Source organism: Rhinatrema bivittatum, chromosome 3 (assembly GCF_901001135.1).
Source record: "Rhinatrema bivittatum chromosome 3, aRhiBiv1.1, whole genome shotgun sequence".
NCBI classification, from domain to species: domain Eukaryota; kingdom Metazoa; phylum Chordata; class Amphibia; order Gymnophiona; family Rhinatrematidae; genus Rhinatrema; species Rhinatrema bivittatum.
In genome coordinates this window covers 92,041,512-92,047,511 of record NC_042617.1, presented here as the reverse complement: position 1 = coordinate 92,047,511, position 6,000 = coordinate 92,041,512, and positions in this window count along the sequence as shown.

Here is a 6,000-nt window from a genome sequence, read left to right as displayed (position 1 = left end):
GCTCGGTGGCAGGGTTACAGAGCCCCTTCCACTGCTTGCGCTTCCGACAGGAAGCAGCATCCCTGTCCGCACCGGAAGTCATCATAACCAGCGAGTTTTGGGGGAAACCTCTCAATGTCTCTATGGTTTGGGCCATGGAGGACTTGGAAGCAGGAAGTGACGAGAGCGCAACGTTAGGCAGCAAAAAAAAAAAAAGGTCGCTTGTGAGAGGCGCTTAAATCGCCTTTCAGCACATGTGCGGGTAAACAAATTGACCCAGCCTTACAAACGTATAGTAAGAAAACCATCATATGAACCAAGAAAACTTCCGTTTTATAAAAGTAAGATAAAAAGTAATGATAGTAACTGGAAAAAAATCAATTTGGCCTAAAAGAAACAAGTTTTGATAATTTTTAAGTTGACTGTGATTATTTTTTAAGTATCTTACAGATTCTGGACAATTATATGGTTGGTGAAGTTAGATACATGGATTCCCTTTTATTTTAATCATTACTTTGCATCACATGTGAAATTGGTCATGGCATTTGTCACTGCACGCCTACATCCTGGCATCTCTCACCTCCTCCCTTCCCAAGTGATATTTAGTGCGCACTCCGGTATTCTGAAATTCAAAGCTAGCAGTTTCTGAGCTCTTTCTCAGTCCAAGCTCCTGCTGTACGCATGAGATGCAGCGATGTTTGCAAAATTGGGAACGTGTGAGCCTTTTCGAAAGGTGTCGCGTAAGGACTTCAACAGTGGTATTTTTATGTTCTTGTCCACGCATACACTCGGACACGCACATCACAAAAGCTGGCTCATTTTTGGATGGGACGTCTTGCGAATAACGTTGCAGTCTTAGTCATCTTGGATACATAAAAATAAAAGTCAACCAATAAAATAACCAACAATATACAGTGGTGCTTTTCTGTCAAGTCACAAATCTAGAACGTTTTTGACTTTGTTTCCTTTTTCTCATTGGGAAGGTGGAGTCTGTTGGTGGACCAGACTTGGTACCTGGGTCGTTTTTTGTTTGTTAGTTTATTTAAATTACCACTGAATATCAGGACTTGCTCTAGGGTAATTGAAGTCCTTTGCAAAAACTGAAATTGGTGCCCCTTCCTCCTTGGCGGCAGCTCTGCATTTCCCACTTCGACATTGGCAGTGGCTCCATCACCGTATACCCATCTTCTGCCACACGTTTCCCCACTCTGCCCAGCACCAGTATCCCCTCTGCTCTCTTTCCCTGTGCCCAGCATCGCCCTCGCTCCCCTTTCCTGCCCAACAGCATCCCACTCTTTTTCTCACTTCTCCTCCTTCCTGCAGGCTTATCCTTCACCTACCACTACAGACTGAAGCCTCCTTCCTTCTGCAGTGTTCGAGTCTCCTTCATGCAGACATTATATGGAAAGGTACAGGAATAGGAGGGGGGGGGGGGCAGAGGTTCCCCCTTTGAACAAGGCACCCTGTGGGACCACATAGGTCACAGACCCCCAAAGCCAGCCCTGCTGAATAAATATCTTTTAAAAGCCACACTCTTTTCATCAGATCATGCAAAATAAGTATTGAGCTGAAGAAGGAAACATAGCTCTTGAAACGACAGATTTTTCAGGCACTACAATCTGATCATAGTTTAATAATGCAATGTTGATACAAGTGAGTTTGAGATGTGAACTGGTTGCAAAAGAGGCACATGACATGTTTGCTCAAACATGACTAATATATTGCACTTTGAGGACCATAGATAGGAACAGGATACAGGTTTATTGTCCCTTCACATGCAACAAAACACGATGGGCATAATGTTGTTAGATAATATTATGACACAGTGGGGTCAATTTACTAAACTGCAGTGCATTTATGGCAGGAAAAATGACCGTGGGATTTACTACCAAATACCACAGTTAAGAGAATCTCACAGTAGATTTCTGTGTGCTCCTGTGGCAACATCCCGGGGCTGGCCTCTTTTAAAGAGGTCACTTGGCCTCCCCCACCCCCAGCCTGAAGCAAAGAAATCCCTGGGGTTCTAATGGACCCCCCCCCCCTTTCCCACATCCTCAAGCAGTGAAAAATGAAAAAGTCAGTCCCTCTTACCCCCAAAAATAGCCCCAACCCTTCCTGAGGGACCAGCCCCGTAAAGCTTACTTTAAATCCCTGGTTATGCAATGGCAGCAGGAGCTGCCCTACCAGTTCTGTTTTTCAAAATGTAGCAGCTGACCCCAGAAGCACTTTTGTCCCAGGAATTTCTTGGAGCTTTAACTGAGGAACCTTGGCACACACGTTAGTGTTCCGATGCTCCTGAGGGGAAGACAGATATACGTCTTGAGATGGAACTAACTTTCCAGGAGTAATGCAGTGGGTAAAGGTATTTTGTGTGCGGCAATACTTATTTGTATGGAAATTAACTGCCTTGCATGAGTTTATAAGAAAAGCAGCTCATTTCTGTATCCTTATTCCTGATTTTTGGGGCTGGAAATAAATTCCACACGTTATTCCCATTTTCCTGTGTATTTTGTAAAAAATCCCTCAGGGTCAGTTACTAAGTTGTGTTTACCACATCTTAACAAATTAGTACAGTTTAGTAAATGATCCATAATGTTTATAAACATTATGCACTGCAACCTCTTCAGAAAGAATAGCTACAGAAACAAGAAGGGGGAAAAACCCCCCAAAACCTCTTAAACCAGTGATTTTCAGGCCTGGGGCTGTGGCCCTGGTCTCAACCGAAGTGCAGCTTCTGCTGCTGACTCTGGCTCTGCCCAACTCTCATGTAGTTTGAGCTGCACAGTACCCGTGCTCTTAGCACTCTTCTCATGATGAGGCCTGCGAAGTGCGAGTATGCAGGCACTGCACAGAGCATTGGAGATAGGGAGCAGTGGAGGCTGGGGGACTTGTGAGAGCGAGCAAGTAATGGAGGCTGGACCACATGAGCGGGCAAGGGGGAGAATGTTTTTTCTTCCACTGGGTCCTGTGAAAAAAAACAATTGAAAACCATTGCCTTACTGTCTTCCCTCCACACTGGTGTGTTTGAGCCATTAGTAATACGGTACCTACTCCTCTTACCTGCCATCTTGTGCATTTGACAAACAGGTTTGAGCCATTAGTAATACAGTACCTACTCCTCTTTGTGCATTTGACAAACAGTCCCTTCGTACATTTCCTGGTCATAAAAAGAAATCATTTTCCTGCAGGTCCAAACTGGTACAATCCACCAGATCTGGGACCTCAGGTTCTAAATCTGGATGCTGCCAGCTGTGTATGTGTAATTATTGCGAATTGGGAAATGTGATCATTTCCTTTCATAGTTTTACAGGAAAGCATTGTTAACTTTTCTTCAGGGTCTAGCTTCCCAGTTGTCAAAATGTATTAATTGGGTGCTTAGAAAATGGTCTAAGACTTCATTTTCTGCCCCTAATCTGGGGTTATCATATTACCAGAGGTAATGCCAGGCAAGATTTCTGGTTATCCTCTGCTGCTTCAAAAGGTAATGCTCCAAACCCCAGGTAAATACCAGTGCTAGTGATGCCTCCTTCCCCCGCAGGGACATTAACACCTACCTCCTGTAGGCTGTGCAAAAGGAGCGACACTAGGGACCAGAAACGAAATACCTTTACTGAACAGGATCAGCCTTCTCCAGCTTATACATTCAGTGTACGGCACGTGAAGGACTTGAGCAGGCCGAACAGCTGCAGAAAGGTTCAGTCATTTTCAGACATGATATGGAGATATTTTGGAGGAGCAGCAGCTCAGGCTTTTGTCCTGGGCTGCCAATAATGTGGGTCCCTGCCCAGCCCTGATATCTGATCTCTTCTCTCACTCCCCTTAGGGAGGAAGAGGGCCGAGCAAAGAGCCAGGTGGGACCACATTTAAAACTTTCTCTCTCCTTTAGAGCCTCCTGGGTCACCAGGACATTGAACCATAATAGGCTCCCATTGGTTTAGTAGCTCAGGTCTTCTTTTGAAGGAAGCTCCTCTTCCCCCAGTAGACTATATCGACTGGCTGAGATCTCTCCCTCCCCCCTTCACAATTTTCCCCTACCTGCTCTTCCCCTTCCTTGTTGTGCTCTTGCTTGAGTTTATTGCTTTTCCTTTTTGGGGGGTTATTGTCACAGCTGGTGGAGCACCCAAGTGATAAGGATAATTAGTAGTATTTAGCTAGCCCTGTGGTTATTTGGCTCCTTGCTGACTGTGGCTTGTGCCAGAGGTTTAACAGGCCTGCAGGTCGAGTGACCTGGAGTAGTCTTAGCTTTCTAGCGGTGGCAGCTAAGCTGCCAGAGCTGGTTTAGGTATGGCTTTCTTAAATACAATTATGTTATTTAGCTCATCTACTGAATGTGAATAAAAGCTACGGCCTTTTGACTTCCAAACTCTTGTGTTATGTAATTATTTATATCGGATTGAGCAAGAATGAGAGTGGATCGGAGGCTGGTCCAGGGTGTCTTCATATTATAACCATAACAGAAAAACTGGATTTTGTACCAGCATTTATCTGCTGTCTCCTAACTTTTTTCTTCTGAAGTTCTAGTAGATGTAAATCTTCAGCTGCTAAATACTTTAAAATATGTTGCCAAAACAAACTTCTACAAGTCGCTTTTTTCCTATCTCCTCCCCTTTTAACAGTGATATTCAACAAACTATTAGTGAAACTGTAAGACTAGCATAGACAATAGTTAGCAATGTGACTAGGACATTACTTACGAATCTTTTAAGAGCTTTATTAATTAATAATATCTAAAATGTTTAAACAGATTGTATATATATATATACACACGCACATATATATTAAATCTGCTCTGGTATCCAAGCTTCCTGGTTAAGGAAGGAAATAGAACCCTTAAAGCTGGCCTGAGTATGCGGTCTTCTATCACTATTGGTTACATTTTCTCCCACATACTTTCCTTACATCATGTTTTATGTACATATGGTCACCGCTCTTGGTCTCCCACAATTCCGTGGCACGATCTGGCCCTTTCTGCAGAATTGTGGGAGACCACAAGTGGGTCTGGGGTTGCAGCAGCTGGCTGGCTATGTATATAGCTTCCTCTCCCCCTCACCCATGAATACACTGATTGGTGGCAGTAGGAGGGGGCGAGCAATGGTCCTCTATCCAGGACATATCTCGCACTGTGAACCAGGCACCATTACAGAGTCCTGCACAGTTTATATTGCGAGTCTGCCTCCAAGCACAGGAGACGGAGGAGGACGTGGCTCCAGACAGCACTATTCTCCTCTTCCTACTACTACCAGACCATCAGTGTAGGGAAAAGGGGAATTGATGGGCGAAGGAGGTGAGACAGTGAAAAGTGTCAGGGGAGGAGTAAGGAGCAGCAGGGATAGGGTGAAAATTATCAGGGAGGAGGGAGGGGGTCAGCCAAATGAGAAAGGGATGGAGAGAGGCAGTGTATGTGAGAAAGGAGATGGGGTGGGTGAGAGATGTGTGGATGCGAGAGGACTAATGCCATCCTCCCTCTCCCATCCTTCTTTCCTCCCTCAATCTCCAATCTTTCCATGACCCCTTTCTGAACATACTCAGATCAGTCCAGACAAGTGGGTTTTACAGGCCTACCAGCAGATGCAGTAAGAGAACAAAACTTTGAGGCACTGCTACATAACTGAGAGTGCCACCTGCAGTCCCCTCAGTATTTCTCTGACTCCAGAAGATGGTAGAGGTGCAAACCTGTAGCCTAGTTTAAAAGGAAACACAGCCTGGCTTTTGAGAGGCATAGGCTGCATCTGAAGGGATACTCTGAGCAGGTCATTTCCACGCTTCTGCAGGCTAGGAGGCCTGCCACGTCCCTAGCGTATGTTAGGGTCTGGAGAGCTTTTGAAGTGCGGTGTCTTCAGCGACAGTTTGAGCCCCCCCGGCGGTAGATGTTCCTCATATATTGGAGTTCTTGCAGCAGGGGTTGTCCAAAGGTTTAGTTACAGCTCGCTTCGTGTGCAGGTCTCTGCATTGGGTTCGCTCAGGGGTAAGTGCCGTGGTCAGACGCTTGCTGCTTATTCGAATGTAATCAGGTTTCTGAAG